Below are 13,054 nucleotides of genomic sequence, written 5' to 3'. Positions count from 1 at the left end.
CCCGTTGGAGCCACATTAAGGGAGCTATGGGTGCATCGACAGAGGAGGATTTTAATCCCGTTGGCTGCAATTCACTAAGATCGACGATTGTCGGTTCCGAAAGTCCGTGGCGGCGGCGGTGGTGGTGGTGGTGGTGGGAGGGGGTTTCGTCAAGACGAGCCGTGCTGTAGCTCACAGGCTCTGGTCTGGTGGGAGAGAGGGGGAGATGGAAGGATCGCTAGTATGGGAGTTGTAGTACTCGAAACCCCACCCCCTGGCACTGTCGGCTCCGAGAAGGGAGGAGCAGGGACTGCAGGTACCGGCATGCACCGCTCGAGTCCAGCCGCTCAAGGGGAAAGGGGATCGCAACGGTGCGCTAAACTGAAGAGGAGAGAGAGAAAAAAAACCTTCCCCAAGTAACAAAGTGGAAATATGCCGCCTAATTGCGAATCCACTACGCCGCCTACCCTGCATGCAGCGCGGGTGATTAGAAGAACATCCTCTACACATCATTTAGAGGAGATCTCCCGGGTCACGTTTTGTGAAGTCTGTAGAAAGCGGGCGGGAAAAGAAAGAAAGAAAAAAAGGAGAGAGGGAGAGAGTTGAAAAGGTGCTGGCTGATTGTGTACCTCTGCACGCGGAGTCGCGAGCTGTGAACTAACACACTCCGGCTCACGGTTCCACTGATCTCCACACACACACACACACACACACACACACACACACACAACAAGCCGAGCACGAATATGCGTTCAATAATGTCTTTCATATGGAATATTGTCTACATTGTTTTCGTAGACTTGCGCCCAGAGCCACATTTTTAGAAAACAACTTTCTCTTTGCGTGTTTCCCCAAAAAAAAAAAAAAAAAAAAAAACACGAGCAACAACTGCCTTCCGAAAAGTTCATTCAAGCGGTTTGAACCTCAAGTACAGAAATACCCTTCGACATCCTCATCTACATGCTCAATCCTCAAGTCTTCTCTTTCTTCCAACAAAAAAAAACTTGTGGAATCTAAGAAGATCTGTATGAGATATTGTATAATATACTCACTAATAACAAAGGGTTAGCTTCAAATTAGTTCAATTATGTTTTTATTGATATCTAAATAAAAAACAAGGGGTCTAGTCTATTATTCTACAAAGGATACAAGCTCATATTTGCACTAATGCTTAAAGACTAATGGATAACAGTGCATCCTTATGCACCACATGTCCACTGTATGGTCAGTGTCTACATTCTCACCATGCACCTGAAATGATTCTAAACCATGTTATGATCAGTGTGGTCAATTCACTAACAATTGAAGATGCAGTTGCTAAATTTGTGTGGGAAAAAATATATTTCCATGGCATTTAAACGACGTTAGAACCTCACAGGTGATCTATAATTCTGCATTTCCTTTAGTGAACATATGGGCACAAATATAAGGCTGTGTAAATATTTTTTTATCAACAATACTTCATCCATTTGTGGTCTATTGAATAGGTCATTATTAAGAAATTACCAAATATGATCCATATGTATATCCCTTCATCAGTTGGCAGTTTGTCACTTGTGTGTAAAAAGTGGTGGTGAGTTGGAGTGTTACTGGTGGTTCACAGATCACAACTTCACATGCAGACATACACAGTCAACCAGCACGCCCTTAACTCATTTTACCCCTCCTGCTTTTAACAGACCTAACTAAATGTGCCCCGTAATTTTAGAAGATATTTGACTAAACTGTGTGCACTATAAAAGTACAAAAAAAGGCATGGTTTATAAACTTCCATCATCTGACATAAGACTGCTTAGAATACAACTGCAGGTTCCATCTCTGCCCATCTCAATATGATAAGCACCAACTTATTCTCACATTTGTGCCTCAGAAGGAAAGGCTGAGGTGATTCACAATACATACAATATGCCTCATACATACTGAGTTTATTTTAAGAAATACAGAGATAACACACTGTACTGAGGGGTGTCTATTCTAGTGATTTTTATTTGTATTCCTAAAATGTCTCATAAATCTTCATTTAAGGCATCTATTGTGAATTAATGTGTGAATGGCCCAATCACAATTGTAATATAATTCTTATTGAAAGCTATCACCACTAATAAAGAAACATCATTGTTCAAATTTCAAAACAAGCAATCCTTACTGTCCAAATGTGCATTCTGTCCTTATCTTGCCTGCCTCTAGTTACATCCTAACTCTTCCTGGTCATGCATCCTTTTTCCCCTTTCATCTTCACACAGTCTACATCATTTGGGCTTTGGCCAGACAGAGTGTGACTTTACAAGCACAACTTTAACAGTGTGCTGAACGCACTGCTCAATGAAGCTTTTATGTTTGCGGGGGCAGCGCGATTAAAGGCCAGAAACCAGACAAAAGGCTTGTTTTCTTGCACAGGGTTTTAAGCACTTTTCATTCATTCATTTTCATTCCATTTAAAACATTTTATTCTGGGGTGGGCCCTGGATTGCATGCCAGTCCATCATATGGCAACACACACACACACACACACACACACACCCACACACACACACATTCGCAACCTCACTCACACCTAGGTGCAATTTGGAATGGCCATTTCACCAACTGCCATGTTTTTGAGAGGTGTAAGAAAAGTACTGGCAACCGAACAACGACTCACAAAACTCCACACAAGACATTAACCCAAGCTCAAAGAAGAGACCCTGGATCTGTGAGAGGGCAACATGTGCCACCATGCCACCCTACTCATCATTCCGAAACCATTTTTTCTTTTCCTTGAAAAAAAATAAAATAAAAAATTAATTCTTCCAAATGCACAATAACAGACCACAACATATGTCAGTAATTAGGCCATATACCTCCAGGGGCTGTGTTCAGCACAGACATATTCTTGATGACAAGCAAATAACTACGTACACACAATAATAATGCGCTGATGTGCCAAGGACAGACTTCCCAAAATGATACACCTTGGATACCAAAATATTTTGAACACTGATCTGTGGAAATTAATGAATACGAACACAATCTGAACATGTGCCTATACCTGCCGAATATATATAAAAACACAAACAAACTGGGAAGCAGTCAATGCTAACTAGAGCTCAAATAGCAGATGATGGAAGTTCTAGACGATAAGCTATTTATCTTCCTTAAGCTCACAAACACAAATGTGTGACCCTCAGCTACAGGAAAACACCGGCCGTATGTCAACACACACACACACACACACACACACACACACACACTGTTCAAGACAGACAGCTGCCTCTCACGTGTTTGTCTGTTTAAATACCTATAGTAAGAGAATGTCTTCAACATGCATGACACACATATAGCTGATGCATAATAGCGCAAAGCGCTTGCACACACGTTTATAAGGGACAGAGAAGAGAGAAAGCTACATGCTCCGACCTTTTCCACTTATGGACTGAGTGTTTCAGTGTGTGCTTCGACCAGCCTGTGTCTCTTTACAGCATTACTCGGAAGTGACATTGCTCGGAGTGAGATGTCTGGTCCCCAAAGTGTTCGTGAAAACGAGCGACAGGTCAGTGTGTGTTTGTGTGCGTGTGCCTGCGAATCCACGTCCAAAGTTGGGCACAAAGGACAGTCCTGGGCACTGGCCTGTCTGACCTGCTGACGGAAGGGATCTCCCGTTAGCAACCTGATTTAGTGGCACGAGTGGGCTTGAGCACGGAACGGTGTCGTGGTGAAAGGCGGATCCGCGGGATACGGGACAGCATGGCATGGCATGCCTGCGACGGGTTGGAAGCAATACCGACCTTCTTGCGATCGTGACAGGTCGAGATGATGCAAACCGCTCCCGTCCTCACGAAAGCATGATAAAGTGGCCTTAATTGAGCACCCCCTGCCCTGCTTTGAGCTCGGGCTGTCGCTCTCATCGCTTTCGTAGGCCTGAAAACACACGCCACAGCGGGTCCCAATCCACCGAGGGCTGCAGATGAGTGACCATTAGCTATCATTAGCCGCACGCAAATTTGAAACCTAACGGTAGACGCTACTTTGCAAGGCAACGCCAGATAAGCGCTGGTCGCAGTTAAGAGATAACAGAGACAACTGGGCTGTTGCAAAATCGGGACTTTCGTGCACTTGCGCAGCCTGCAAAGTTTCCGGAGTTGCCCGTAGCCGTGCACGGCGTTTCATAGTGCCCCCTTTAATGCCCCTCGTTCGCCAGTAGCGCCTTTGTTAATCGCATGCTGCTGCGCCGCCTGCCTTACCTCACTTACCTAAACGGCCCGGACGCCTTTTCTATGCCTTTAAACAGGAAGTGCTCACGGACAGACCGGGAAACCGGGCTCTGTGCTCGCGGCGCTCGTCTCGGTTTAACGGTGTGATTTGGCGAAGGATTCAGAGGCAGCGTGAATTTTGGGCTTCTCGCCGCGATCTTCCCTCATCGCCAGTTCTCGACCGCAGCAGCTGGAGAAGAAAAATCGCGCTTCCTGGGTCCTAAAGCCTGACGGCTCGACACAGGTGAGCGTTCGCTACACTGTGAGCGGTGCTCCTAGAATAAACCGGATTCGTGGAATAAACCTTATTTATGGAATGAAGCTGATTTCATTAAATAAACAGGATTTGTTTGTTTATTTATTTAGAGCAACATTGTGCGCGTAGATGCAGTTAACAAAAGACCTCATATTCTTTTCTCGTTCACTTTCAGCGCTTCAGATGTCGCCGGCCATGACTTTTGCCTAAACTCCTTCTTTATTTCTCTTTTATTAAATAAAAAAGAAACGATCCTTAATAAAACTGCACACATACTCTAGTCTACCTTTACACCATGGCTGTTATCAGACCGATCTCTCAGATAGACCAAAACATACAAAAGTGTTTTAATGAACACTTGATGAATGGGTAAATATACTGTAGAACAGACCACCTGCATTTTGTGTGCCTGTGATTATTTTTTTTTATCTTTCTAAAAATAGTATTGGGTGTTCTGAATAAATTGTATTGAGTGCTATATATTAACAAATTTATAGAAATCTACTTCACATTTGTAATAACACTGTATATATCCATACAGTGAATCCAATCCCAAGTTGATCTGGGGCAATCAATCTGCATTTTATATTCTGCAGAAGGTATTTTTTTTAGAGATGTTTTATATTATTTATATGTTTTCAAGTTGTTGTGTTGTACTATTGAGTTCTTTAGGTAGCAATTAGCCAATATTGAATCTAATCTAATCTAATCTAATCTTATCTAATCTAATCTGTCCTGGCGGTTGAACGAATGAAAAGCCGAATGTCTTCAACAATAAACTAAATATTATAGTGCACAGGTGTTGTTGAAAGTAACTGTATTGAGCGCGTCTACATGATCCTGAGTGATCTAATGTAAAACCCTTATATTAAACTTATTGGGAGAAAATGTAAATAATGCTTCTTCTATATATGTTTCCCCAAATGTATTTGTTGCTGTTTTAAACAGATTGTTATTTATCCTGATGCCATTAATAAATGCCTTTTCCTTTTTACACACTTTTGATCCTTTGTTCTAAGAAACTCCAGTGGTTTCTCACCTTGTTGTAATTGTCTTCACATTTTTTGCCCACAATCAGGGAGACTGCGGGAAAGTCAAAGAGCGGGACAAGCGGAAGCAAACTTACACACACTCACTGAAAACAGGCCTCAATCAGACACGTATTCGCGCGATAACAACGTCGGGAAACCGAATTCCTTTCCGCAAGTGTTATCGGTAATCAAGTCACGATATCGATATCGGTTTGCGATCTCATAGCATTTCTGCAATTCCTCGTCAGATGCGCTAAATGTACGTGTTGGGGTCTAATGTTTGCTTCACCAAAGTTGACATGACACGTGAAAGTGCAACGGAACTCTTTATGGAAAGTGTTGTCCAAATGGGTCTATTGCGGGTTAGCATGAGTACAAATTATTTTGAAATAATCATTAAAACCCGTGCACAATTGTCCAAATTGACATGAATGCCACAGTAAATAATATATATCGTTATTCTATTTAAAGATTTGGGCGTAATGTTGTGACCATTATCCTTTGTAAGAGTCTATGTCAGGCCGTTTTCCAAGCGGTTCCATAGTGTAGTGGTTATCACGTCTGCTTTACACGCAGAAGGTCCTGGGTTCGAGCCCCAGTGGAACCAGACGTTTTCTCCCAATGAACGCTTTCTAAAATCATCACCAGTCTTCCTTTTCGACATGTTCTGGCAATAGATAAATAATTTTTTTCAATGAAAGTAGCTATAAATACTGTACTTTTGGTGCCACTGTAGATAATAAGCATCTTGCAATCAAACGAGTCATCTGATAGCAATACAAACCAAATCTCCACTCGTGAAAAAAAGATCTTTCGGGTGAGATTAGGATTCTGATATTGGTAAATAAACAGCAGGAACCCCCCCTGAAAAAGACCTGTTTTTTATGCCGATCCATGAGTGCTGTTCCTCCCCCAACGTTATTACAACAGAAAACCGGACAAACACACGCACTCGCGCGCACAGTGAGCGTGTGCGCGCGCGCTTCACTACGCATAGACCGGATTAATTGAAGCAGACGTGACGGGTTAAGACTAATTCTGGTATGATGCACTATAAGGAGTAGTGTACATGCAATCTTAAAAATCTAATTTTACCTCGATCAGATCGCTGGTGTAAATAAAATTAAATAAGACTTACATTTAGCGACCTCTCCTGGTTACATCGAGTCGAGTCATTCAGTGGCCTGACCACCAATGCAAACTGCTGATAGACAGATACAATCTGTGTGAAAATGTGTACAAATATGCTGATTGTAAACATGACTGAGAACAGATACATTCCTGATCACCCGATCATCGTCATCTTTTCTCTGCTTGTGTTCAATATGGTGGATGTTCAGCCTGGATACATTCATTAGGTAAATAAATAAAAAATATGTGTCGTATTGATATATTAATTAGGGCTGTCAAATTTAATGCGGTAATAACGCGTCAAAGCAAATTTATTTATAAAAAAACAAACTCCACCAAAAAATTATTTTTAATCACTAAACATTTGTTTCACTGATGCGCCAAGTCTTAAATCAGCACCAAACTCCGCAATGATGCACACAATGAACCGTCTGGGGTCGACAAACGCAAATTACTCTGTCTTTTTTTTATCGTACAGATAAGAGCAATATATCATTCGAATCTGTAAAGGGTCTGTTTTACTTGTAGTCACTCGTAATAACAACAAAACGCTGGGCTTTTGTAAAATAAAGAAAACAGACAGGGGGCGCTCTTTGCCATCTCTGTCATCTCTCTTCACAGACATAAATTAAACAATCTCAGTAAATACTTGATTGATTACTTGATTATTACTCACAGACATAATAATATGAATAGAAAGCTAAAAATGTCTACTTTTAAATTAAAAAATATATATGATTATGTAATCCGTATGAAAGGTACAAGAGGTACAGTTTCTCTGGTATCACCTTATTACCGTTGTTAGAAAAAAGTTCCGTTTGGTGTCTTGATAATTTACTTAATTTATTATGATATATTTAAAAACCCCTCTGTTACTCAGTTGATGTGTGTACTTTTGCCACCTCTGGTGATCTGACACACCAATCAGAATCTCAGGAATTTATAAATAGGCTCTGCAGGAAAAACGGCAATATTCCATCTCCTTAGAAAATAATGGGGAGTATAGTTATGTGACATGTCAAACCCCTCAGCACAGTACAGAGAGTTGATTGCTGGGTAATATAGTGCAATCTCGTGATGTCATTGACCCCCATCTTTACAAAAATAATGGGAAACTTAGACGTGTAATGAATGAAAATGCTGGGTGCATGATCGAGAATGGTTTCACTCGGCCTGCATTGAAAAACTAATGTCCACGATCGAATTCCACACTGGAAAGCTTTCCTAAAGAGAATGTGATCTGTAGTTTGCCGCTGTAATCTTACAGGTGTGTGTGTGTGTGTGTGTGTGTGTGTGTGTATGTGTGTGTGTGTGTGTGTGTGTGTGCTTATTAACAGCATACAGTGTTTTGTTACTGAAATCATACTCAATTCATCAAAATGTGAACAACTTCTTTCTAAAAAAATAAGTGGGTCTCATCTACTGTTACTGTTTCAGCACTGTAGGGAAAATAGACTTTTGTTAATTATCATTGTTGTATTTTACTATTTTACTGCATCTATAATGATTCCTGGTTTAAAACCTTTTGGTGATATTGTTTTGAACTGATCATTTAAATTCTGTGTTCTGAAGGCAGTTGAATAGTCTGAATAATTGTTAGGGCTTGTGTGTTAGGCCAAAGTTTGATCTTGAGAGATGAGAATATTCAGACTGAAATATTTGAGTTTGACCTATAAGTTTGACCTCTCCGTTTTGAAGTTTGTATTTATAGTTCTGAGAAAATGAATTGCTTAATTAATTAATTTAATTTATTTTAGCAGTCAGAACTATAGAAACTATAACATAATAAGTGGGCAACATTTTTTACCAGATTCAGACTATTTATCTGGAATAATATGGCTTTGTACTGTAAAAGCCATGTACTGTATTCATTAAAAGATAATTCACTTATTGCTGATATATTTTGTTAAGATCGCCATGTCACAATTATTCAACCCCTATATAATATTGTTGTTTTTAAAGCTTTCTGACTATTTTGATGGCCTAAAGTGGAGCTGAAACATCATTAAGCCTTTGGGAACTCTATAACGATTCTTCATTTGCTTCAGCTGTGATGCATATATAAACCCCGACCATGAGGGGTTCAAGGTGAGTTGCAATCTTGGGAAAGACAAAGGAGCTTCCACAAAAGCTGAGAGAGTATATTATTTCATCACATCTGAAGGGCCTTGGGTATAAGAAAATTTCCAAAAGATTTAACATTCCAAGAGACACCATTGCGAGTATTATAAGGAAGTTTAAAACTTATGGAACAGCTGCAAACCTGCCTGGCCATGGAAGAAAGCTCACAATTTCATCAAGGGCCCTTATCATCTTAGTCAGGACAGCTTAGAAAAACCCCTGTGTGACTGCAAGACAGCTACAGGATGACATGATGAAGGCTGGTACAAGTGTTCAGTGGCAACTATAAGACGTGAATTAAATAATCAAGGACTTTATGGCCGGACCCCAAGACGCACGCCACTCTTGACCTCAAGGAACATCAGGAGTCGACTAGAATATGCCAGGAGGAATTTGGATAAAATTACAGAGTTCTGGGAGACAGTTCTATGGACTGATGAAACCAAACTGGAACTTTTTCCAGTCTGGCGTGCAAAAGGTCAGGCTTATGACCAGAAGAATACTATCCCCACGGTCAAGCACGGAGGTGGGTCAATAATGATGTGGGGCTGTCTTTCTGGGGCAGGAACTGGCAATCTTGATTGTGTACCTGGCATCATGGATTCCCAGAAATACCAGGTCATTTTGAAGAAGAACGTGATGCCTTCTGTTGACAAATGAAACCTTAGTGATCATTGGATCTTCCAGCAAGACAATGATCCCAAGCACACCTCCAAATCAACCAAAGCCTAGTTGGGGAAAAGATGCTGGAGTGTCCTGGAGTGGCCTTCTCAGTCACCAGATTTAAATTCAAGTGAAAATCTTTGGTGGGATTTGAATAGGCAGTTGCAGCATGGAAGCCCTCAAACATCACTGAGTTAGAGGCTTTTGCACGTGAAGAATGGGCAAAGATTCCAATCGAGAGGTGTAAGAAGCTTGTCAGCACTTCTCGAAAAAAGCTTGTTAGAAGTTATAAAAACTAAAGGGCTCTCCACAAGGTACTGAAGCTGGGGGTTAATAATACTGCACATGTTCATGTGTTACAAGACTTAAAATTTTCATTTGAACTTCAAAGTTAAGTCAACTTCTGCTGTCAAAATAACTCAAATATGTATCAATAAATATTGTTTGCTATTTCACGAGTTTTTTTTTTTCCATTTTTTAATTATCTTTCATCAACATCACTGTATTGTCTATTAAGGTGAAGGGGTTAAATATTTCTGATTGCGAGTGTATATATCTGTGAAAGTAATGGTAATGCTGAAAGTCATATATAGAGACACTAAAGTGGGGTTTAAATGTGTTACGCATTTTTATGAAACAAAGTTTACTACTGTAGCATTTAGTATTTGTTAAATACAATGTAGTGATCTTGAGGGAAATTAATAATTTTTATTAATTTTTATCCAGGCATTCATTTTCATTCAGTTTTTTTGTATAGCACTTTTAACAATGGGCATTGTTCCAATAGGTTTAGTACATATAAGTTTATCCCTAATGAGCAAGCCAGTGGCAACATTAGAAAGGAAAAAATTTCTCATCTGGGTGGCACTAAATGTCCATTCATTATAGTTTCATTATTGTTGAGGTGTACTGTTTAGTGTACGATTTATTGAATGCACTTAAATGCAGAACTGTTCATGCCAACTGTAGTTCTAATCCATTGTAACAGATGGTTTATATTAATTGCAGTCCAAATCCATTTTCAGTTCTTGAGTTGCTCTTCATGAATCTTTAGACTGTTCATGTGGAACCATGTTCAGCTGCACAGAGTGGTCTCCAATTAAAGAGAACTCCATCTAGAGGAAAGGTGTCGGGATGGATCAGGCAGATCCGGAAAGAAAGGGGCAGGATCACTGAAGCATATTTAACTTGACTTGAAAGGGAGGGAGAGAAAGAGAGAGACAGAGAGAAGAAGAAAAAGAGAGGGATGACAGGACGAGAGTAACAAGGATTATTAGGTATCCTTATTGTTACCTACAAGTCAAAGACACTGTACAGTTTGATCAGGGTGCAAGTAACTCCAGCAAGACTATGGCAGCATAACTAAAAGTGACACAAACACTCACAGTGACTATGCAAACAATGTTTCAATATCTGATCAAGTCAAGTCAAGAGGCTTTTATTGTCATTTTTGCTATACACAGTGGTACACAGTACACAGTAAAAACGAAACAACGTTCCTCCGGAACCCTGGTGCTACACTAAAAAACAAAACAACAACAGCATAGAGCTACAACACAAACATAAAGTGCATTGAGTGCAGTATATATTGGTGATATACACCAATCAGCCATAAAATTGAAACTACTGAGAGGTGAAGTGAATTAGTAAGTCATAATCCACAGACAGGTGTGTGTTAACCAATTTTAACAGTCAATGCGGAATGCCAAACAACCTCCTTATTTAAAGTGGAGGGTTGACTTATATAAAGTGGCTGGTTGACTAATTTATACAATGGTCCTTTGCCAGCAGTGACAAGTGATGCATACAGTGCTAAACTGGATGCATAAATCATTCATATAAAATGATTTACAATTAAGCCTGCTCTCAATTATACACAGCTAAAGTAGTGCATACTTGCATTTTTGAAAATAAATTTTAATCAATAGTTATTAAAGTGAGAATAAAAGAGATTGTGGATGTCTTGTGTGTTTGAGAGAGATAGAATTTTTGTCAAGTATGTTTATATAGCTACATTTTTTATTATTTTCCGTATGTCAAATTCATCTTGAGCCTTTATCAAAATTGGCATAGCCACTATATCAGTTAAATGCCACACAATATAAACTGTTTAGCCCAGTAAGGTAGGAAAAGTTGACAATCGCTGTGTCACACTGTAAGTGCATGGAACTGCACTTATTATGGTAACAGTTGATTATAAAACAAACATATTAATGCACAACTGTGTACTGCCAGTGTACTTAATAGTGTAAACTATACCAGAAGTTCTGAGATTTACTATAACGCAGTAGTGTCATGGGCACCAAATGCATGTGAATGCATTGATGCATTTGAAGAGAGAAGGCCTGCAAGTGGTGGCAGTGGAAAGAAAAACTCCCTGAGATTGTATGATGAAGAAAACTTAAGAGGAACCAAACTCAAAAGGGAACACATCCTCATCTGGGTGGCACTGAATGTCCATTCATTATAGTTCCATCATTGTTGAGGTGTACTGTTTCATTAAACTGTTCATTGATGGGTGCTTAAATGCAGAACTGTTCATGCCAAATGAAGTCTTAATCCACTGAAGCAGACAGTGTTTATATTAAATTACAGTCCAAATTTATCTTCATTTTTTGAGTTGCTCTTAGTATTAATTACAATCTAATTCCATCCATCTATGGCCTTCATGTGAACAGTTCTTGACACTCAACACTTACCTAAACATTGTCACAGACCAAGTACCTACTTCTTGTAAAATCCTAGTTTTTGCAAGCAGAGTATCAAAAACATTTTTATTTACATCAGGTCAGCCATATAAATCTTCATTGTGCAGATTGTATATGAATGTGATATTGTATGTCCGTCTTTCCTGCTCTTTCCTGCTCTCATATTTATTCATAGATTTGGATAGTTTGTTGACATTTTTGTAAATATCGGAGCTGTCCAGGGTTCTGAAGCTTCTCGTTTTATTGACACGCATGTGTAATAAAGCAGTTTAAATCTGTTTTTTTGGAAAACAGAGCCATGTTGAGCAACACAGGAATGCGGCACTGGTTTTAAATTTGGCTGTATGGATCATTTCAGGTCACTACATTGGAAAAGTGTATCTGTAAATCTGAAATCAAGAGGTAGGACTGCCGGATCAGCATATAGAACTTGTAAAATAAAACAGAAATAAATTAATTAAACGTTATTAGTTTGGATAATGTAGTACAAAACATTACAGGTATCCCTTTTTCCTTAATCACAGAATGAACTCCAAAACATTTTTCAGGTTGGACTTAGTATTTATAGTGACGTTTAAAGCACGAACAACACGTTTATCTGCCTTTAAGTTTCAAAACAATGAATCCAGAGATCAAATCATCTGACAGTCACGTGCAATCCTTCGCGCGCGCACACGCTCGTGTGTGTGTGTGTGTGTGTGTGTGTGTGTTAAAGCCTGAATGAAAGGGAGGTTTTTGATTGGCTCATTGCAACACTTTGTAGCTTAATCAATAGGAAATGCAATGTGATATAGACACTGATAATTTAGGAATCAGGACACGGTAATAAGAGTGTGTAATTGAACGCTGTTCGTTTATTAATTTATTGCAGAATAAACACTGGTCCTTTACACACGATAGGTGGCAGCACAACCCACCTTTTTTGTCTTTCTTTTT

The 13,054-nt window shown here is 39.6% G+C and overlaps 1 protein-coding gene and 1 non-coding gene across 6 annotated transcripts in view; one reads left to right on the top strand and one right to left on the bottom strand.

Annotated features, from left to right (window-relative positions):
* bcorl1 (BCL6 corepressor-like 1) overlaps nucleotides 1–4,421 on the bottom strand; it is a 43,242-nt gene extending 38,821 nt beyond the window's left edge. Inside the window, exon 1 of one of the 5 annotated variants that reach the window (XM_046849566.1) lies at nucleotides 4,209–4,421. The gene's annotated coding sequence lies outside the window, so the exon portion shown is untranslated. Of the gene's footprint in view, nucleotide 1; nucleotides 595–3,375; nucleotides 3,451–4,199 lie in introns of those variants that run through there. The other 4 variants (XM_046849562.1, XM_046849559.1, XM_046849560.1 and 1 more) reach the window with 4 other exon arrangements.
* A 1,608-nt stretch (nucleotides 4,422–6,029) lies between these two features.
* Nucleotides 6,030–6,102, top strand: trnav-uac. The gene has a single exon. It is a non-coding gene; the product is annotated as a tRNA-Val (tRNA).
* The last annotated feature ends 6,952 nt before the right edge of the window (nucleotides 6,103–13,054 follow it).

This window comes from Silurus meridionalis, chromosome 5 (genome assembly GCF_014805685.1).
Source record: "Silurus meridionalis isolate SWU-2019-XX chromosome 5, ASM1480568v1, whole genome shotgun sequence".
In the NCBI taxonomy this organism is placed as follows: domain Eukaryota; kingdom Metazoa; phylum Chordata; class Actinopteri; order Siluriformes; family Siluridae; genus Silurus; species Silurus meridionalis.
This window is presented reverse-complemented; position numbering and strand designations above follow the sequence as displayed.